Raw genomic sequence first — 23834 nt, forward strand, 5'->3', positions numbered from 1 at the left:
TACTATAAAGCCTATATAAGCTACATAAGTCCAGCTTAGTCTTTTTGTAATATATCTGCAGTGTGCTTTGAATGAAATATTCCTCTGAATAAAGACCAACATCAGAACAGTAATACTACGGCCAACTGTGTGTTCCCTTCCTCCCCAGTAACACTCCTTTCAGACCTGGAAGAAATGGAGCAATACAGGACTACCTAGTGGGGTACAGAGCTGGAGTGTCCCGCTGCTGCAGGCTCCTGGGGAGAGAGCACAGGGCTGCACAGCCACTGAGACTGCTCCGAGGTAGCACTGAAATAATCACCTTACACAAACTAAGAAATGGGCAAAAAATACTTCCTCTCTCTTTTAAAGGTGCAAAATGAAAACCCACTTCCCCCATGTGGATTTTCTAACACAATAAACCCATGTTTTTATATACAAAAATATATAGACGTATGTTCTAATAGCTTGGAAAAGCTTCACCTTCCCACCTCATAAATGGCTGGCTGAACAATACATTGGACTAGCCTTATTGTTTGCTTCAAGAATTGTGCAGCTGCAGATCCAAAGTTTCTTGCACCTCATGTTGTCAAAAATTCCTGTTGAAGTATCGTTATGCAGAAATTATTTGAAAGTAACTTTAGGAATATCTTTCTTCTTTTTTTTTTTACTATTGGAACTACCTATCCCAGTAGTGCTGAGCAGTACAGCTACAGGCTTTACTTATGAACCTAGTGATCCAGTATCCATTTGATCAAATATTCAATGATCTAACATACAGAGGTTACTTCATTTAAAGACACACATGCAACCAGCTGATTAGAGTGAGTAAATGCCTTCTGCTCTCCAGTGAGGAACTGGAAAAAAGTCAGCAGCATTAACCCAAACCCTCTGCTCTCACTAAGCCTCTGCTACACACCTTTGCTCCCCCTCTCTTCTTTCATAGCTCCTTAACCTTCAGGCACTCCTACTGCTTCTCCATTGGGTATTATGCTTGGCTCCACAGCTAAAGCCATTCGTCTGCTTCAGCAAAATAATTTAACACCCCAGAAGCCCCACACCTACACCAGAGGCACTACAGTCTCTTTAACACTCTGCTTATATCCCTTCCTCAACTTCAGGCCATTTTATCTGCATGAAAGCAATTATTCACTTTGACCCAAATCTCCCTCCCTCTTTTCTCTTTTAAGTCTGACAGGATTCAAGCGAAACATTTCTTTCAATCTCCCATCTCAGTAGGTTACTTGAATAACAGACTTTTGTATAGCTGTTCTCACAGCACCTGGACAGACATCACCATTTCTTCTCAGCCTTATTTGTTATGATCTGTCTGATCACAAGTGTTTAAGCATCTTCAGATGCACATTAAATTTACAAAGCCTTGCCAAAGCAGTTGTAATTATTAATACAGATTCTTTCATCAGTAGCTACCACCGCTAAAGCAGATTTTCCCAATTTAAGATAATTGCTTTTATTTGTCATCCTTTTGTGAAATTATTCTGGTTTCCAAATAAACCACATTTTAATATAGCCAGTTTTGAGCTATCTTTGGTAATACTTATACCACAACCACATATGAAGATCTCTGTGGTTGTCCCTGTTGTGTTTCACTCATCTGCTGTTTTCAAGGGGATGCTGCAGGATGGGATTTACTCTGTCTCTCAAAGTCTGCACTACTTAAACATGTTCATTAACATCAATACCTATTAAAGGGAGGCTTTACATCATAAGTTTCAAAAATTAAGTTTTTTGCCTACATATGAACCTACACATAAAACCAAAATAATATCAAGCAGGACAAATTATGTTCAGTCTACTTATAAAATGTTCTGGTTTCTTCATTCTTGTGATAGGAGAGGAAGAAATACAGGAAAATGAATATGCTGATACTGTCCATCTCAAAGTTCAAACAGTCTCAAAGAAAAGCAGGGTTTATCCAAGAAAACAGCTTTGGACACAAGCACTTTGAAACAGGAATGACCTAAAAACATGTCTGCTTCTTGACATGCTAATTGCTCCAAGTCTGAGTAGTGATACAGTTCTGCTTAACTGTTCTGCTTGTACAGTGCATGCACTCCGGAGTTAACCCCCCACCCCCCAAAAAAATAATCAGAAAGAGAAGTCTAATTACATGTTTCATCAACTTCCACAAAAATAGTATGCGCTACCGATTTCCAGGTGCCATAATAAATGCTGCTGGGTGCCTTTTTTCCCTCTGAACTAATTTATTCTCTTTCAATTAGTCACCCTCCAGTTGGATAAAAAAAAATATTTATGAAAGAGTGGAAGGCAGGTATATTTAGTATAGACGCTTGCTAGAGAACAGCAAATGGATAGTCCGTAGATTTTAGTTAAATAACTATGCACTTAAAATGGACAAACTTTATGTGAGTGTCAGAACATCTTCTAAAGGAGATGTTGTTCAGAACAACTTTTGGAAGTCCAAAGGAAAATACAGGATGGTTTGGGGTTTTTTTAAATGCTTTTTTAAAGACTCCTCACAGCTGGCAGTTTGTCCCTTAGTACCTACCTGCTGATAATGCATTGTCTCCATTTTAATTCACTTGCTGAGCTATTGCAAGGAGTTATATGTATATGGTTTTGGAATATATTACAGAAATTCAGTACATAAACAGCTAGAGAAGTAGATTTACATTTTTTCACCACAAAACTAAGATAGTCCAAGCCAGATAATTTTGCTCCCTACTGCCTCTACCTGAGCAGAGTTGGGCATCAGGAGAATGGAGCTCTTTTGGAAGCATCCTAATTAAACACAGCATCAGGTTCCCCTCTCTCTTCCACACACCAGCACCCCACACCTTTTCCCTTCCCCTAAACAAATTAGCTTTATGATAATTTTGTTCCTGGCTCCTATTTTTGACTTGATGAAGCTGGCTTTCTAATCAAGAAAGGTAAACTTAAAAGTCAAGTGCAATCAGGGATTATTAGGCAACAAGTGATTATGTTAAGTATCTAAAGTTAACAACTAATGCCCTTTAAACAAACGAATGTCACTATTTTTCTTTGTTTTGATTCACCAGACAACCTAAAAATGGGTTGATGTGTTCCTATTTTATCCTAATCTTAGAATAGGAAACATTTTCAAGAGGGAGATTTAACCACAGATGATCTTCATGAAATCCAATATTGTAATTTATTTTGATGGCCTACAAAGAAAGCAAAGACTGGCCAGAGCCAGTCACTTAACCACCCCATAATTTGCCATGTTTTAGATGAAGTGTACTTTGGTTGATGCAAAGGGAAGAAAGCTCCTGATATTATATATGCACAGTGCCTCTGTTCTGTCAATACTGGTTCTCTGCTCTGTGTGGAATAATTACTGAGGGGGCAAATTACTGAAACTAATTGCCAAGGATACATTTACTGAGAATAAAGTTATATCCACATCTTCAGCATATAAGGCAGCTCTGCAACAGGACACACGCAGTAGCAGACGACAGTAAATGATGCTCTGAACATCAAGGAAAAGGGCTTTGGTTTTGTAAGAAATTCAGATAAATACTCATTCAGACAAGCTCATAAAATAACGCGTACAATACGTTCTGAAGCATCTCTCCATCTCTCCACAGTGGACACGGAACAACAAAAACAGGTATAATTTCCTCTTTGGCACCAAAAACTTTACATTTCATTCAAATCCATTTAGGTTTGATTGTTTTTCTAGATACGATCAGGAAGTTATGGGATATGAATCTGTGGGAATTGTGCTTTCAATATCCTTCTCTCTCTTTCACCCTAGAGACTGGACACTCTAATTATTGTGCATTTCGCATGATATACTCCAGGATTTTAGCCGTAAGAGAATATAAATACATAATGGGTAGATATGTACTCTAGATGCACAGATGGGTCCTCAAGGAAAACCTGGACTTCACAAGATCTGGAAGTACAATTTTTGTTAGTTGCTTCTAGGAAGCTTACAGAAAGAAATGAAATTAAACTACTATGAGAATTATGACAATATGGTTATATTCTCCAGAGAAATAGAGAACACCATTGAAATGGAACCATTCCACATAAGTTCACTGGCAAAAAACACCGAACCTTACATAAAAACATTTCAATGGAGGAAAAGGCTTCACTGAAAAATTTTCACATTATCATTACTTAGAAATTGGTTAAAACCTTTGTTTAAAAATTCACAAAGAATGAGCTCCACCACTAGGGCATTAATAAAAGATGAGAAAAGTTTGCCTGTTCCAGGGCTTTGGGAAGTCACATTGCTTTCAGACAAATTGTGTTAAGTCATGCGACAGAGTTCAATTCCCATCCTCTCCATAGGTGCTGGTTGCATATGAACTTGTGACAAACAAGTTGACAAAATGACAGCATTTCAGAGTATTTAAAGAATTATTTGTATGCCCTTCCAGCTCTTCCAGTATTCAATTTAGTAGTGTTAAGTCCCTGGACAAAGCACCTAGACTGCCCAGACATTGTACTATGACAGGTGACAGAAGTGGATTGTTTACATGCTGTGTGAACAATGTATATGATCTTAAAATGAAGGAAGAACGGTCTGCTTGGATATATCTTCATAGCACATGCATTTCTAGTCTTCTTGTTCTCTTCTATGAACAGACCAGCAGCAAGGTCACGGGTGTGGATACCACCTGCCCCCTGCCCGGCACGCCGGGCTGCAGCCCCACACGCGATCCAGGAAAGTCGCAGCCTCTGACTCGGGTACCACCGAGGCCCTTGCTGGTCCCAGCAGCCCTGGGCCATCAGCAGGAAACTGTGAAACATGGCAGTGAATACAAGGGCACCTGCTTGCAAGGAGCTGTTCTCGACTGAGAAGAGAGCAAGGTGCAGAATAGAGGTGAAAGTTTAATGTCTACAAGTGTGCAGACATAAAGGGTTGCCTCCATGCCCTGGCATCTAGAACTGAGAAGTTAGATTATTTTGCATTTCTACATTTCCTTCTGATATATTTCCACTAAGGATACCTTTCATAAAACCCCCACAAAAATACAATTACTTAGAATTTGTTTTTAGAACAAGCTATTATTCTAAGTGGTAACATACAGGAAAAAAATGTAAAGATACTATATATCAAAGATGTATCCCTGCATTAACAGAGACTGCTCACTGTTTTGTATCTTAGCAGAAATACCGAATTACAACTCAAGTAATACAGACCCTGTAAAAAAGTGCAAAGGTCCGAATTTTCTACTTGGAACAAATGAGACAAAATGAAAGGATTTGTTAAATGTCTTCTTTGCATAAACAATAATTAAATCTAAAGTTTAAAGAACTTCACTCTTCTGTTTCTGAATCAGCTTGTGTGCCTCAGGAATACAAGTATTTGTCACAAATTCTCAAAATTTCAGGCTAAATCTAGGATCTTTGAAAAATACTTTTTAATTGTCTTTCAAAGTTTCAGATGCTCACATTAAAATATTTTATCTAGAGAAATTATAAAAAAATGAATGGAAAATTATTGGTCATTATTTCCAGTAGACTTATGCTTTACACCTGTATTATAGTAGACAGATAATTAACAACCAATGTCATCTGAAGACAGTGCTAAAAACTTACATTAAAGTATAATTTTGAAACTTAGTAATTGCATTTGCTATGGGCCCTTCAAAGAATTAGCATGTGAAGTTCATCCTCCCCATTTTAATTACAGCTATAACACAAGTAAATTAAGCCAAGTCAGTACTCTCAGAAGTCAATTTCATATATGCCAGTGTTGCTCAGATTTTTCAAATAATTTATGCATTGCAAGGAATACTTGGGCTTTGCTTTTTGGTTATTTTTAAATCTAGTCTTCTGCCACACAAATTTACACAGGTTAACATTTACTTAAAAGAATCTTACACTCTACACTCACTCTACGGTTGCTTCCTTTTTTCAAATCTTTCTCTTTCCTATTCATTGCAGTACTTCTGCAATGTATCCTTTTCCTTCAAGCATCGAGGAGGAATATAACTCACCTGCTGCCAATCATATTTATGCAATTACTATATTTTGGTGATATCAGTATCTCTGATGCTACCTTATACTCAATGACTTCTTTTATATGTGGTCATACGGCAATATAAACTAAAGGCAATTGTCATGGGACTATGGCAAAACCAGAGACTCAAGGACTTAATTATGCCAGAAATCTGGATGTGCGCAGAAAAGATGAAGCACTGATCTTTGTAGTCTGCATGAATTTCAGCAGCACAAGGGTGCAAGGGCAAGATTCATATGTGGTCTTTTAATGTCTTGTAAGGATCTTGGGGTTTTTATTTGGATGCCTGCTGAAGCTGAGTGGAAAGAACACAGAAAAATTTCCTCTTACCAGGTTTTCCTTCCTTACTTTTGGATTCTGAGATTTTGGATGATTTAACAAAGCTGTGTCTATTGGGTGGGAGGTAGGAATGAAATAAAGGGACAACAGTTAGAGTTACCAAGCTTGTCACAGCTCCATAGTTTAGCTCTTTCAGTTATGATTTGCTGAACTCCATTTTTTTAAAGCTTTCTTGCATATACCTACAGCTGCTTATCCTCAGCACAGGACAACTTCCTTGATCTGGTCCATTATAATACAATTAATAACCTTACTTTCGAGGCCTTTCCTACTATCTGTCCTACCCACGATTTTAACTAGGTCCGAGAAGCAGCCTTGCACTGGCACTGAAGAAGCCAGACACTGCTGCTTTGGTGTCTAACCCTCACCAGACAAATTAGCAGCAACATCCCACAATGAACAGCCACATTTTAAGATTGCTGTGACTGAGAGACCAAAGTGCAAGTCCTCAGTCTCATCCAGCTCAGTGTTACCACTGGAAGGACGCAATGGCAACCAGTCTGCACTACAGCAATGTCCCCTGTGCCACTGCCATTGTGGCCTCTGTCCCTGCAGGAGACGGGTCTCATTGTTACAGACCATTGTTACACACTATTTCCTTTCTGGAAGAATTAGTATATAAATACCTTGCAGCATTACCTCTCCTCTGATTGCTAAGTGTATCAAACCACATACTAATTCATCTCTTTAGTTCACTGTTAAAATCAGCAACAACATCTAGAATAAACTCATTATTTATATCAATCTTGGCCAAAACCTAAAAGGTTGCAACCTAGAATGTCTGTAAGGTCAAAACAGCTTTCATGTCTTCCCAGAAGGAATAAATTAACTCCTTCTAAATCATTAATTTGCAGCTCTCCAATGATCAAGATTATCAGACTAATGTGATTTAAAACAAATTAGGATTTGTTCATTTGTTCATTCATACCACCGACAACAATAACCTGAGCATAGTAAGAACTGATACTAGAATATCAGCTTTCAATTGAAGGAGAAGGATTGCAGATTTCTGTGCCTTACATACCATTTCCAAGCAGATGCACCATACGGATTGAGTTAAAAAGTAAATTTTAAACACAATTGGCAAGCTGTAACTGATGCAACTGACTGGCAGTGAACTGTACATATAGATATGCCCTATTACTTTTTTTAACCTGTCCTCCACTAAATCTCTCTGGTGTCTTGTTTAATATGTCTGGTGATGTCTTGTTTTCTATATCACACCATCTTTCGGTCCTACAGACAGGTAATACAATAACATAACAGATGACTTATAGCCAAGTATTTACATTCACATTCACTTTGGGATTGGTTTGTGATTCCTTAAAGACACACAAATGAACCACTTGGAATTTTCTCCACAGTTTCCCATATTCACCTCCCTGTGCAATTTTGTACAGACATTGCCTGAAGACCAAGTGGGCTCAGTGATCTATCTCTACAAAGGACTAGTGGGTTTTACATCCAGAAGAATGGCAATTTCTGCAGCTTTTGTTGTTACATTTTAGTGCTGGTACTTGCTTAGTTGACGCGTATAAAATACAACATAAACAAGCTCACACACACTGAGAATTCTGTCTTTCCTGCATGTTTTAAAAATCAGTGAGGTAACTGTATCTTTAGGGACAATCTTTAGTGAGCACTGGTAAATGATCTATTATTCTGGAGTAGGGACGAGTGATACTGTGATGCTACTTGTGCATTAATTCTTTTTCTGGATATTGTTGGTGTGCACTACAAGCAAAGTAAATTACATCCCACGCCAAGTGCACACTAAGCAGTTCCACGAACCAGGGAATTGCTACAACTGTGTACCAGGATTCCTATAACATAGCATGTGATATATAGTACAGACTCTCACTTACTACATGCTAACTTCACCAGCCAGACTGACGAGGTTGATAAAGGGAATTTTTATTCACTTCCCTCCATTCAGTTTTAGAGACTGTAGCAACATTGAATCGGCTTGAAAATTCACCTAACTCCCTCCACTGCTTCTCCTTACAAAGCACTGCAGCCAAGCATCATAGCTGATTAGTACTCAAAATCTAACGAGAAAAATTACTTTAAAAGTAGATGTGACATTTCTTTTAAACACTATGATAACAAGCCAGATGATATATTCACCTGCTGTTCATGCATGACAACACTGAATTAGGATAAGATACAGATTTGTTAATGAACATTTAATTGCCATGGGACTGAAGGTGTCTTGGTTTTTATGCTGCAATATTTCAACGGCCATACTCATTAAATGCAAATGAGCAAGAAAAAAGTCTTGATAGAGCAGGAAAAATGATGCATGTTTTATGTTCTTATTGAATTTCAACATTATTTGAGGCCTGACCCTTTCCCTGTCTGGCTTCACGGCTGAGACGCTATTTGGCTGCATAATTTTCAGCCTGAGTGTTTCCTGAGAACTGCTGTTCAGCAGCTTCTCCCATTTGCTGAGTACCCATCCAGAGTCATCCCCAGGCTCTCCACTCTACACTGTCTTTGGGCCATTTTCTATGCATGTGAATTTTCTAACATGGGAAGATACATAATGTCACATTAAAAACAACACCACCACACCCACAAACAAACAAAAAAGGCACCCTCTTGAATACTCAGGAAAAACGTATCCACTCTAGGAACACTTGCGGCAATTTAATGATAAAGTCTAAAGAAGAAGGATAAATGCCTGACCCTTATCCTGCTGTTTTAGGGGGGAGACTAGCCAAGATTAAAAGGAGTTAACTATAATAGCTTGACAAAGGCACCTAGCAAATATGTGTCTTTCAGCCACCTGCTTCAGGGCTCTCTTTGTAAACACTCCTGCTCATTAATCAAAGCCTGCTTTCACCTTGGGTTCTGAAGGAAAAGAAAGGAAACAAAAGCAGTTTTAATGTAAACTTTTTCATCCTGTCTTTCTGAGGAAGGGAGATACGACTGGAGAGCACTTCCCTGACCAGTGGAGCTGCCACAGTGAAGGCAGCACTCTCAAAATCATTCTTAATTAATGAGCACATGCATTGAGGGATGACTTCAAGGCTGAGAGTCACCACTGAAACAGTGACTGACTGTAAACCAACAGGACTAGTTCCTCAGATGCTGTAAAATCACAGTAGCACCATCTGGCATGGAGTCCTTGTGGAACTGAACTGCCTGGCTGAAAAGGGGAAAGCTGAATGCTCCTGTCCACTGCTCAACCGCTAAAATCTCAAGTTTCTCACAATAACTTTAAAAAGAATGCATTACATTTTTAATCTCGTCTTGCTCAGCTGTCTTAAGAACATTTTTCTGAACTATAAATGTAGTGACATTTCCTAGTTGGCTTATCCTTAAGAGTATTTTATTCTTCTCAAAAATACACTGAGACAAATACTTTGGAGAAAACTGATAACCCAGCATCAGCCAAACCATGAGAGCTGTAATCATTGATGGGAAATGTCTCAAAGCGAGAAGTGAAAAAGCATTCATTCTTTTCATATTAGACGAAACCCCTTCAATGGTAACAAATAAAAATAAAACCTTGGAACACTCCCCTGTCAGGTAGGAAGAATGACCAGTGTTACAAGCTTTTGGAATTCATCACAGCAGATTCTGACTGCAACAGCCAAAGCTTTTCTAAGGAAACCCTGTTCATATCTTAGACTTCTGACAGTGACAGATGAAGATCATGGTCATGCAAAGATCTGGACACAGAACCAAACGTTTTTTTCCCCTTAGTCACAACTATCACATCATGGCAGTTTCATCTTAAACCTCTCTCTGCAAAAGAAACACATATGTGAGCACCATTTTGAACAAGAACATAATTCCATTCTTAGAAGAGCCCTTTAGGGATCTTTCACTTGGTGACTTTCACACTTATTTAGCCATTTCGATGCATGGTTACTAGTATCTACCTGACATTTCCGAAAGGTGTTTTGATAGCACTCTCTCTTTGACAAATTTTGAAATACAAGGCTCTGGAATATAAGAAATAAAACTGACTGTGCTATTAAATGTGTTAATAAAGAATACATTATGCCTGGAGTCGCATGAGTTGGTCCATGAGCTGGTCCATGAGCTGCTCCTTACCATTGTCAAAGTAAAATAAATAATACTTTATGATTTGTGCAAATGAAAAAGTTAACAAGGTTTTGTTTATCATTAAGAAATCCACTAACTGTTATCTTCAGGCAAAGGAATATTCATGCTCTAGATCATAATTCCTGTTCTTAGGAAAGGCTACTCTACAAAAGGTAGCTACTCTACAAAGAGTAATGTTTTAGTAAAACTTAGGGGTCATACTTGTGGTATAGTGTCTGTCACCTTTAAAGGTGGCAGAATATATACATATACACAAGATATATATTATCTATTTTATTTTTATATAGGCATTTACAATATACACGTGTATAAAAGAAGACAACATATACATATACCTTGCAAGATTCTTCATTTAGTTCACCCTTTCTCATTATTGCAACTAGTTCAGTGGTAGATGAAGTATAACTAAACTTCTCTTCCCACTCTATGCCTTAACATTTCATGCTTTTCCACCATGGCTCTCTAGTGGTTCATATTCTCCAGGTGACATTGCTTCTAGATCAGATAATGTCTGAACACACACCTCAGTGAATTAAAGTGTTATCTTTCGTTGCTCTGAGTGTTGCATTTTTCTAGTCTTTCATGGCACTAGATCGTCAGCTAATATTAACTCTCAGCTGGAAACACTCAGTCCTTAGTTTACCTACCTGCGATTCCCTAAACTGTTCTTTCCTTAAACTCAGCAACACACATTGCTTCTGTCAAATAGATTCTGACAAATATTCTCAGTGTTTTTCAGTGCAAATACAACCTGAAAGTCTTGTCTTCTCTTCCAAAGCAAGTCAATGTTCTAAGCATCATCTTAAGAGCAGAGAGGGGAGATTCCCCCCAAACATCATTAGTGCTACCAGCAAAGTTTATTCTAATCTCAACCAAAAAAAAAAACCCACAGCACTCTTGCTCCTTCGGCCTTCAGAGCCCCACTAATGGAGGTACAGAAAGCAAGCTGTCAGAATCGTATAGTGAGACCAGTCTTTCAAAAGCACTCAGAGGAACAATAAGAGCCTGCAAGATGCTGAGCACTTTCGAGAATGTGGACCCTAATCACCCTTATTGAAGCTGCAAATAGTGCCAATCAGCAAGAAGCATCAGGCTAGCCAGCATGCTGTAATGGAAGCAATTGAGATGCAGTCTGTAAGGTGTCATCTTCCACTAGTACACACATTGAACAAAAAGCAATCCCTTAATTTGGGACACAGACATACCCAAGTAAAATTTAAAGGTATGTAAACCACATAGCCTTTTTTTCCCATTTTAAAGGGCTTTCTTTTCATTAATTTTGTGTAAGGGAGAAATAGCATTTAATACCATATCATTGTCATATGCTTCAAGCACTAAATTAAACACATTTATCTCTGTTGGGCAACTACTGACCCATAAGAAGAGTCTCTGCTTTTACCCCTGAGCATTACCTGTTAATTGATTCTATGGACACAGTAGGAAGTTTCAGCTCAAAACATTAAGTCAGCACTACGTGACTAAGCCTAGGGATGCCACATGAGTGCCTCGTAAGCAAGCAACCATCATTCTGTCCTTGCAGGTCAGCACCTGTACACTTTATAGCCTATATGCATAAAAGCACCTCAGCTTTTCCTGCTGTAAGATAATTGTCAAGAGCAAAAGTCAGTTGGGACTGAACAGCCAGAAAGGAAAGGTGATAAATCACAATATTGATACTTTTGTTAGAGAGAAACCTATTTTTGATCTATTATCACTTCCGGCTTGCTTGGAGTGCAAGAGTTTTGTAATGTATGGACATCACTTTTTTCCTCCTATATACCTTTCTTTATCTTACCAAGATGGACGTGGTCTTAAAAGCATTCTGAAGGACAGTTGTTAAGGCAGCGCATCATTCTCCCATGTAATAAAGAAATGCAATAAGTAAAACCAGAACACGCTTTAGACTTCGAAATACCAAGAGTAAAATGACACAACCAGAATTTTTTTCACTTTTGCTCATTAAAAAAGGTGAACTAGTCATGCTCCCTTGTCACACTTCTGCAAAGTATCTTTAACAGCTAAATTGGATGAATGGGTTTTCCCTGCCTTGTAGAGTGAATACCGAGGTGACACAGAGCTGTGCTTGAACTGTATACTTCATGCTTGAACTCTCACAGTAGATAAACAGAAAAAGGAAAAGTTACTTGGTTTGCAAGGGCTTGCACAGCTCAGAAAGTTTAGAGCAGCTTCAAGTGGAGGGACGATGCATAATAAAGGGCAAGTGTCTTTGCCTTCCCTGCTGCCCACTGCGGGTTTGCTGTGAATGTAGCTGTGCTGACCCGCTAAATGGTCTCACCCACTACAGGCAAGGAGTCACACTATGTGCGTATGAGTGTCTGTAAGTATGTCCACTCAAACCATCTTGGAAAAGGACACAAAAATACTTTATTTCTTTAACCAGCACACCAATAAGAAATTTAACTGAAAAATTTGTAAAGGAAAATCTACAAATCACAGTGTCCTTCCTCTGAGCTCAAACATCAGCTTCATGGTTTATTCCAAACTAAGAACAATCGTATTGCCATGGCCTAAATTCCTGCTTAATAGTGAGCAACTACTCTGGAAACCATTGAAGAGTCTACAAAGGAAGCTAAGGGAACACTGGTTCAGTTCAAATAAATCATAGACTGACTTTGGTTCAAAAACTAGCACATGAAATTCAAATATGTCATAGAGGAAGGCAGAATAATTGATTCAAATTGCTTCTGTTAGCTTACCAGATCTGTAAGAACCACTACCCCAATTAGAGAAAGCCAAGAATCTTGTTCGGACAGGCACAGCACTTATGAATGAATGAGGTTTGCAGTCTGTTGCCTCTAGGAAATAAGTGTACCTTCAAATCCTCCTTTTTCAATTGTTACCTTTTAAACTATTACAGGATCACTGTCTTTATATAATAATATAAATTCTTGATAAAATCTTCAAAGAACTGGGGTCATCTTTTGTAAAGAAACAGATGTCTTAGATTTTGTTTACACAGTGCCTGGCAGAGCACAGCATCTGTCTCAGATGGGCCTTCTAGGCATCAATGACATACAAGCACTTGAAGCTACCATACACTTCTGCATCTTCGCATGCTCTTGTGTTCTCTTCAGTCAACATAAAATAATACTGTGTTTTATAGAGTTATGTCCAAAATTTGGAGTTGATGGCACAAAATCATTATCTTATATTTTCATTTTGTTCATGTTCACTTTCATCGTGGCTCAATTACCATGTTATTTATAGCCTTTCCAGAGTCTTACTATATTGCATCAGACATCTTGAAATATTTGTGGATGGGTATTTTCTACACAAAAAACTTTGTGTTTATTCTTATTATTACCCCAGCAGCTATGCAGTTCCAGAAGACCAACAAAGATTAATTAAGTAGGCACAATATTGCTGAAATCTCCTCTGGTTTGCTCTATCCTCACTGACATTTCTACAACCAGCAAAAGACATGTTAAAGAAATATGTGACAAATGCTGAAAAAAATCCAGTCTAATGAGACCTCCTGGGAAACCACCTCTCCTTACGTGACCAAAGGAAGAACTTGTTTAGATGGGAAGGGTAACAAGCTGCACAAATGTACACAGCAGCTATCTGTGCTAATCCAATAAGCAGCCCAATAGCTTTAAATTACTTTATTTGACTTCACACAAATGCAAGTCTAGTCCACAAGGCTTACAGTAGGCTCTGTACCCATGGAGCACAATTCTGCTGTCAGCTACCTAAAAGAATTTATTTCCTAATTGCTTGACTCTCTTTCATTTTCTATGAGCTATTAAATATTGGTAAGGTAAACAAACCATATGCTACTTGATAACTGCAGTCGGTGTTTACCGATCCGATGATTACCTGTATGTTCATGAGAATACAATGGCATCAAAATTCAAAGAGATGGCTCAGAAAAGCAAAACACCAATAGCTATGTTGAGACTAGATGAACTCTCCAACTTAGCCAATTTCAGGCTCTGAGAGTCTTTATGGATTCCTTACATATTAGACAAAAAGAGAGAAAAACAAAATTTTTAATTGCTCTCTGGAAAATTGTCTCTACTCACTGAATACAGAAGATGTATAGGCAACTATGCCTCTAAATTGCATATTCAAATTGGCACCATAAAGTCCCTTTCCTACCATGGGGGGCAATAGGGATCGAATCAGTTCTTGCCCTAAGCAGTTAACAGAAGAGTTCAAGTTCCAGAAAAATCCACTATCTACTTGCCTTTATGTTCTGATCTGCTTAACTCATTCCATTTATATGACCTCCTACACTGGCCTCCTCGGTTGGAGCCCCACGTAGCTGCTGAGCTGCTGCAATCTTTGAAGGGCCCTTGCCAAACAGGTGTAGACATTTGTCTAAACTATAACCCAAAAGCATTTGACCTCCAGAAGATGCAAAAAAAAGGCCAGTATTTGAAATCCAGAGAGGTTTTTTTTGCGTGTAAATCCTTCCATCAAAAGTCAGAAAAGGAAATGTTCAACAAAGAATGCAAACAGCAGCACACACTGTATTTTCTTCTCCTTCTTTCTGTACTTGCCTCTTTCTGCTTTTTTCCCGGAGGACTAAACATCTTCTATTTTTGCATCTTCCACACTTTCCTACTCTTAATTTGTTTTTTAATTAACTTATTGCTGGTCAGAGAGTCCTCAACTTCAGGCAGTTTTGACCAAGCTCCAATTACATTTTAATATAAAATGAAAAAGAAAAACTGCTTTATACAGGAAGCTTCAGCTCAGTAATTTGGAAATTGCATATTTTACTGGAGAATTCATCTTCATTAGCATATTCTAAACAAGGTTGCACAATAAGACTTCACATTTCATATGGCATTGCAGGGAAAATTGAAAGAATCCCACCAGGTTTTTACTAACATGTTTCAAGACTTTTAGTATTATTTAGATATTAAAATCCTCAGGTGTGAAAACAATGCTCCATCACAGAGAAAAAAATACAGCAAATTTCACAGAAAAACAGAGCTTAAATGGCTTAAGTTGAATACAGGTAGGAAGAAGAAGGAGTTCCTTAGGGCCATATGTTATTGTGAAGAAAATAAAGCTGAAGTGGTCAAACCGAGTGAGAGATGTCGAGAGGCAAGCGAGGAGCTTCCAAATGCCAGACTACAGCATGGAGTGAGTGACAGCCCCTGCAACTCTAAAAGGGACCTGATGTGACAGGAATCGAGAAGGACTTTTGATACAGGAATGAAGCTTTTGGATGTATTCTTTTTTTTAATCTTTCCTTTTTCTGAATGTTAAATATATTTTTCTTTCTAGAGACTGAAAGTCTCTAGAATACACACAACACAAAAATTGCACTGAAAAACAATTTAGAACACTCATGGAACAGAAAGGAAGATTATATTGAGTATTTGTTTTCTCTGCAATAATACTAATTCTAGATTCGTTGATAGTAATACATGTTTGGAAGAGAGAAAATGCATCTAAGTATTCTAAACTCAGCTATCCTCAGAAGTATGGCCATTTCAGGATGTTTGTGTTATTTCTTTCTGCTTTTCTTTAAAATACACACAAAGGAAAGAAAGAGGCATAATTTGTTTTGCTGCTGCTATTACTATTCTCATCTAGTGGAGACCTGAACCGCCATCATTCCATTCATGCCAATAAATCCTGACAGCTCTAATACAAAAGGCTGCTCCAAGTAAATTACTGTATATTCTTCTTTGTCTGTTGAATGACTGCACCCTTTTATGGTGACATTTTTATGAGAACTTTCTGAAACCAAGTACTAACTGGTAAAGCTGTGAGGAAGCAGTAGGAATGCAGGTTTAACCTGCCCACTCCTGGAGATTTAGTGCTGGTTCGAATATTGAGTAACTACAGAATAGTGAGGGCAAGGGGAGATGGTGGGGAGTTGGACACCACCTCAAAATAAACAGGCAGTGGATGTAAGGAGATCTGCTGCAGCTCCCAGGTGAGGAACTGAGCCCACTGCTTCTCAGCCAGCAGAAGACAAGCTTTTTCTCCACCAGGGCAGATGCCAGCTGCTTCCCTCCATCTCCTTCTCTGCCTAGAAGTCAGTGATTCCTACTTCTGGAGCATCTAGGTGATGTCCAGGATTCCCTGTTCCCCATCTTCAAATTTATCTACTAAATAGTCACAACCATTTGAGCTTTAGCATCTCCAGAATTGTTTTTTGATGTTTCCATGCATATGCAATCACTGACAATGTTAACAAACAGTCCCTGCTTTCCTGTCACCTTGTCTCCCTCTGCACGCCATTCTGTTTACACTCAGACCTTTCTGAAAGGACTGCCATCCTTCTTGCATGAGAACAGCTGGTTTAGAGGGAAGGGTACACACAGGTCTGTGTAGCAGACATGGTCACTGTGGCAGCTCTCTTCACTGCATATAAATTTGCTCAGCAAATCCCAAACTCCAAAGTCAACCATCTCATTCATCACAGAATTGTTTAGGTTGGACAAGAACCTCTTAAGATTGCATAGACCAATCCTCAGATCTCTTTTCATCTTTTCCTGCTTGGTGCCCTGGCTCATTGACTTGAGGTGTCCTCACACAAAGGGCCCTGCCACCTCCAGTCCATGGAAGCAGCCAGCACACTGACAGCTTTGGGCGTGTTCTTGAACGGTGCCACATGGCTGGACAACATGTCTTTCACAAATCACTCCACTCTATTCAGTATTACTGCCAATATGTTATTTACAATCATATTTTAGGTTTGAATATTTTACTGTGCTACGAAATTTCATTGTTTTAGCCTTAAAAAAAAGAAAAAAATATTTAAACTTGAGAGTTCTAGGCTTTTAGGTCACTGATGTTTCTTCTCAGAGGCAGTTATTGTGGGATTATTATGCATTTACTGAAATGGTCTTCTGCAGTGTTTTCCCAAAAAGTTAGTATTAGATCTCCTCAACCTTAGCTCATCTTAAAAAAGTTTATTTTCTTCAGGATCACTGTATAATTTTAAATGAGCTCATAGTATAATTTTCTGTTCCAATAAATGAGCAAGCTCCATGGTAATGTACCATTTATATGGCAATCTATTCAAGAAATGCATTTGGCTTTGTCCATGTTCTCAATCAACAAAAAATTAATGAAAGGTGAATAAGTGTATTATTACTTACCTGAATATGAACTATTTTTATAAGAGTATAATAAAACCTGATTATTCTTGTTAGTTGGGAAATAGTAATGTTTAAGACAATCCGAGTAATGCTATACTATAAGATGTTACTAGTCTACACTTCAACTGTACTGCTTCAAAACTTAATTAAAAATATTATTGGCAAACAGGTATCTAGCAAAAAGCTATACAATAATTCTCAGTAACTTCATGTGCAGATGAGAAGAAATACCACTCTGCCACCATGATGTATCATTCAGGATCAGAAGAGCGATACACAAAACATGAAGAATATTTTTACATAGATAAAGAACTCACTGTAAAACAGTATACGGAGATAGAACAAGTCAAAATAAGAGGCAGTCAGAGCAGTGAGGCAGGCTGGGCTCTCAAACTTTCTCAGGAAACTTTCGGGTCACAGAATGAAACACCAGATACAGTTGTAATTTTCATATTGAGAATACGAGTTGTTTGGACTCTGTTCTCATATAAAGTCATTTTGTTGACATCAGTAGTCTGTCAATTTTTTATTTCACTGTGGTGAGAATTAACTTACTCTGACACTAATACAGATACTTCGGGTCTAAGTTTCCACGAACAGCCACAACTTGTACAAACATATACTATGTGATATTTGAGAGAAAGTCAGTGTTTACTATTATTATCTGGAGAGAAAAAGCCAGGACTTTAAATTTCCTATTAGTCCTATCACCCTTGCTGATCATATCTGTTGGGCGTTTAATGCAGAATCAGTGACAAAATGGTGTAGTTAAATATGGCTTTTGATTTTACATGGATAAGGAACGTGTGAATACCAAATAATGCTTCAGGTCTAAACTCCAGTTTAACTCAGTCTAAACCCTAGCAAAGCTTTGGGATTCATTTTGAGTCAAGAGGAGATGAAGCTGTAACTGTGCTGTTTTCTTTGGATCTTAAATGTAAGCCTTATGCTTCAAAATTGGATGTGAACATGGCAGTGTCATGTACGTGCACTCCAGAAAAAGATTAAAAAGTGACTAACACTCTCATATACATCACTTGGTTATACTGCCCAGTTTCTGCTTGCACTGAGATTATTTCCATATTGGAGAAGTACAAAATCAAGTTTTGTGAGCAGGCCAAACTTTAAACCATAATAACTGGTGTCCCCATGCCACCACCTTAGTAACAATTGTGTGTCTGTGCTACCCAGGGACACCGGGGCCCATTCCTGAAGGTTTCAGGCCCTTGGAGCCATGCTACACGCCAGCTGTAGGGCTCAGAGTGGGATCAAAGCTAGGAGATGTAGGAAGTGCCATGACCCAAATATTGATTCTGCTTTGAAGATGGTGCTCAGCTGTGCTGTTTGGGAGTTGTTTCAACAATCCTCCCCAAGAAAGTGAGCAAACCTGAATGGGTTCCTCACTACTATTGTTTATTTTGTCTTCATACCTAAACAGCTCTAACTCTTGACAAATTATTCCAGACTTGGAATTAATGAGATACATTATCACTGCACCTTGCCAGCCAAGATAACTTAAAACGCACTATCTCAGGTTCCAGAAGCAGTCAAACTGTGATAGCATGGAACTCCACAGGGACTAATTTATCACGCTTCTTAACAGATTATATTAACCCAAACAAACCACCATGCTTCCAGCATCTCACTGGCTTCCAATACCCATTTCAAGCTGTTTGATAGCACTGCCTCAGCAGCTGCAATGCAAACATAACCCGAGAGTGCAGACTCTTAAAATTTAACATATTATAAATAGTCAGAAGCTCTAAATACCAGTTGAATTACAGTAAAAAAGGTAATAATTATTATAAGCCTATCATGAAGCCAACTTTTAAAAGGAGACTCAAAGTCCTGGAAGTCTTCCACATTGACTTAGTTGGGCTTAAAAACTGTACTCTTAACTGCAAAGACAGTAAGTACAAGATATTAATGCTTACAAACGAATGTATTGACCACTGGCTGGTCACTAAATCATCAACAATAGGTTGAAGCACTGAACTAATTTATAAAGCCAGAGGATTTATGTTTGTAACATTTGCTCAAGCTATAACCAGTAAATATAGAGGATTAAACATGCCTCTGAAATTGCCTGAGGTATAGTGCTGATTTAAAAGAGAAAATTAGAGTGTAGTTTTCAATAAGTATGGTAATCAAGGTTGATATTAATATGATATATCTAAGTATGTGTGAGAAAAGGACTGACAATAATAATTATTACTACTGAAGATTATTTTGATTAAATGATACTTAGGTAATTAAACCTAATTATTTGAAACCTTCCTATTTCCAACTTTAGCATGTCTGATTAAAATGTCACATAGAAATAAAAAGGTTCTGTATTACATAAACCATTATTTCAATATTACAACTAAATCTTGTCTTCAGAACACAGAATAATCAAAAGATTACTTCATTATTTTCCCTTCTTTTGTGTTGAATTAATTAAAGATGATTCTTTTCTTTGAGCAAATTTTGAACCTCCTGTGTTATTAAGTGTACAGTACAAGAGAAGAAGTGGCCTGTCCACGGCCGCAGCTCTGGGGGAAGCCCAGGCTGGGCGGGACATGGAGATCCCAAGCGCCCTGCTCTCTACTCCACTTACCGCTTCCTGCTGGGGCTCCTTACTTCCCACCAGGCAGCTCTGTGGGTACTTGGCTTTCACTCACCACCCTCTCCCACGTCCAGCACCTTCTGCTTCGTGGTGAACACAACACAGGTCGACAGTAAGCGCTCCCAAAAACCATGGCTCCAACAGCAGCGGGGCTTCTCCTGCAGATGCCTTTGGGGAAGTGGGATGAGGTGAGTTTGTAGCCACAAGGCTGTTGATCTCCACAGCTGCCTCATGGCTAGGAAACATAGGGCCAACAGCCCTGCAGCTCAGTAGAGCCCAGCCCCTGAAGGGACAGGGCACCCCCTTCCCTCCTGTCCTCTCCCTTCCGGCCTCACTCTGCCAGGCTGCCTTCCAAACTAAGCCCTGCCCCTGCCGCGCAGCCCTTTTTATACCCACGGTGATGTCATTAGTGCCCACCATTGTGACATAGGGACCACCCAACTGCTACTCCCTGTGACACGGCCACCACGGTCCTTCCTGCTGACCTTCAACAGCCACACAAGGGAAAAACAGGTACATGCTGTGGGATGAGCATGTAGCGTGTGCACTCGCTCAGGGTTGTCCCAAGCCAGCAGTGATTGCTCCTTGAGCCTCAGTGTGTTTTGGGATGGGTGCTGTGGTGCCCTGAGCCTTTCATTGTCACAGCACTGAAGAGGCACTGGGGCAGTGGGGAAAGTAACTGCTGGTTTATGGTCCAGCAGCAGATTGCTGCCTCTCTAGAGGGAAGGAGAGGTAGGCTGAAGACATGGCAAAGCATTTTAATTGCTTTCCTACATTTAGACATCTAAATTTAGTTGTATGCAATCTGGCACTGAAAGATACCATGAGGAATTCATGTGCTCTGAGCTCTAGTGGTCATGATTCATCTGAACTACTTTAGAGCTCTATGTCAAATGGGATGAATCCAGGCCTAAAAATGCTCATTTTCTTTTGTACTTTAGCACTAGAGATGAGCCTTTATTTTGACAAATAGAGTATTTCATCTTGCAGCTATACTTATATGAATGTTGAATTGTTTATTGCATTATACATATCCCGTAGAAACTCCTGAAGACATAAACACTGCCAAACTGCAGTCACTTGCAGACACTTACCATTGATAAGCAAGACAGAAAGAAACCAGTTTGATGTTTTTGGTCTAAATGTATCAAAATTGCACACAAAAGGCACAACAAGCCAAACGACACCATATGAACCTTTTTCTTCATTGCATTTTCAGGTAAGATGTTCATCAAAACCAGCTCTATTGGGCAAATCTTTTTTTCGAAATCAGCACAATCTTTTCTGCAAGTGCTTATTCATTTTTCATATGCTCAGTCTGTCTTCCATTCTGCTTTTAAATGCATTACACTTGCACTTCTAATGGATATCTAGGATTTTAATGGAATTTCAGTGAATTCCACTTGGTATTTCCCCCAAAAAGGAATGATTCATTAGGAGCTGAAGCCAGTCTCCTTTTTTGTTATAAGTTATATCATATTAATTCTTAATATAAATTAAGTTAGATGACTGGAAGGACAATGATTATTCATGCTAATAAGAAAACAGGCATAGTAGAGAAAATGTGAAACGGAATGGGCAGAACAGAAAATGTTTCTACAAACTAAGGAATGAGATAGGAGGGTAGAAAGATGTGGAACGATTACGTAAAGAAATGTAATCAAACAATAAGCACTATTTTCTTTCAGATGCCATAAGCAAACCAGGATTTGATACCACATTAATCAGAGCTTTATAAATGCAACAGAAAAAAAACAACATGCAGGTGAATGATCACTTCAGCAGACGGACAAATGAAACTATTAAAACTTTTTTAGGAACGTTATTTAATTTGCTGACTCCAATCAGTCACTGCAGGAGCGGAGTGTTGGTAGCCCTTACTTGGAATAAATATACTTGATTTTTTTTCTTTTTTTAATACATTTCAGAGGGTGTTTCTTCAGCTTTCTGGTAGAGCAGACTTAATAACAGAGATGTATGCATGCCATGGTAGACCAGCATGCAGAACTTTAATTACAGCTATATCAATTTTAGACCCTCAAATCTTGTTAAAAATACCATTACATTAGAAAAGCTTCATTGCATCGATTGTGTAGCTATTCCTTTATATTTTGGAATGCATTTGTTAAAGGTGACACCATTTATCTCCATGTTCTAGTTCATCAACATGTTCCAGAATTTTTTTTAATAACCTCAAATGTGTAGCATCGTATCTTAAAATCCTAATTAAAGAGCTGGTTTATGCCAGCAAAGAAATTAAAAAGCATGAGCTTTCATGCATAATCATTAGGAAACTGGGTAAAAAATTCCATCAAATACTTGCACAGGTTTAGACTTCTAATGCACAAAACACTTCCTGTATTGACTTCTTTGAATGTCCTAAACATTTGCAATCCAATAATTTTCATTTTAAAGGCTGCAACTTTTTTAAAGGAAAAGATAGATCCCTTTTTAGTAGCAGCCTGATTCAAAACATCTCTAAAGGAAACTCTTCTTGGAGATAGAATTGTAAAGGGCTGATATGTACCTGGGAATGTAAATAAGCTTTGTCTTTACTGAGCATGGATTTCCCTGCAACAAGTGCAGATTAGTGGACCAGCAAGCATTTGCCTGTGTAAAGGATAATGGAAATAGAAGTTGCCCATTTAGTTAAGTATTAGCATTTTCCCAAGCAATTTTACAATGTCAGTCATCGCACTAAGACTAGGACTTCTACCACAAGAATTGATTGCCTTCAAGGTGACTAAGTCACAGTAGAGAAAAATAAATGGCAGAAGTTCAAGTTACAAAAGCTAATCTTTGAAGCTGAAAATTGAAATAATCTCTATTTTCATTTTCATTACAATGCAAGAAATAAAGGCAAGGAAGTTTAAAACTTTTTCTTGCCTGTCACTCAGATCAAAAATTAGAAAAACAGGCACATGGTCTGATTTTCCAGAGTCCCACTCAGGGATGTCAGTCAGTCTTCTTGCTTGGGAATGTCAGGAAAATAGCCATTTCATTTCTAAGCCTAATTAGAAGCTGCTGTTCAATGTAGGCAGGATTAGCTTGAGATACGTGGCTGCCTCATCCAGGTAAACCAGGCAACACACAGGTCACTGAAATCACTTGGCCAACACACAGGATTTACAGAACAATTTCTGTAGCCCTTGATTAACACATCCAGGTTGTGTGAGGCCAAATTTCCTTTCCATCCACAACAAATAAACATCGACTCTGTCCCTTCAGGACTATGCAGTATGTGCTGTGGCAAGTACCTACATTTGCCATAAGGACTGGTTCTGTCACACGGAGCTTGGCTCAGCAATATCTAAATATCCTATCAACCCTTAAGAAAACATTGTTCAGCTATTGTCAAACAGGCAAAATGACCAAGCTGTAAGATACCTAATACCACTTGCCTCTAGGTTAAATGGTACAGATGAGTAGATCAAGCCCAGACAGTCTAAAAGGAAGAGACAGGGTGCAGTGTCCTGCTCCACATGTCTGAAACGTTGGAGATGTTTTGGTGTTTCATTGTCATATTACATTTTGTTCTTTATCAACTTACTGTCTTCCCTGTATAGTACCCATTCTTTCTCCACACTAAATAACTACCTCTTCCACAGAAACACTCAGCTGAGAGATGTACATTGTTGTACCTAATTCTTCATAAGTCTCAATCAGAGATTTCTCCTTGACTTTACTAGGGGTTGGACCAAGCAGTACAAGCAGACTTGAGACTAGCTCTTTGAAAGCATGTATTTTTACTTCCCAGTGG

General features: G+C 38.6%; 2 long non-coding RNA genes across 4 annotated transcripts in view; one reads left to right on the forward strand and one right to left on the reverse strand.

The window, feature by feature from the left end:
• Positions 1-23834, reverse strand: part of LOC110359534 (uncharacterized) — a 255312-nt gene that overhangs the window by 73338 nt on the left and 158140 nt on the right. For 2 of the 3 annotated variants that reach the window (XR_010466202.1, XR_010466201.1), the window contains exon 7: positions 20066-20242. The exons of the other annotated variant lie outside the window; for it this stretch is intronic. This is a non-coding gene — a long non-coding RNA (uncharacterized LOC110359534). The remainder of the gene's footprint in view (positions 1-20065; positions 20243-23834) is intronic. 3 annotated transcript variants of the gene reach the window in all.
• On the forward strand, positions 20508-22842 carry LOC110359535 (uncharacterized). Its single transcript, XR_010466204.1, has 3 exons — positions 20508-20587; positions 21116-21293; positions 21763-22842. It is a non-coding gene; the product is annotated as an uncharacterized LOC110359535 (long non-coding RNA).

This window comes from Columba livia, chromosome 14 (genome assembly GCF_036013475.1).
Source record: "Columba livia isolate bColLiv1 breed racing homer chromosome 14, bColLiv1.pat.W.v2, whole genome shotgun sequence".
Taxonomy (NCBI): Eukaryota; Metazoa; Chordata; class Aves; order Columbiformes; family Columbidae; genus Columba; species Columba livia.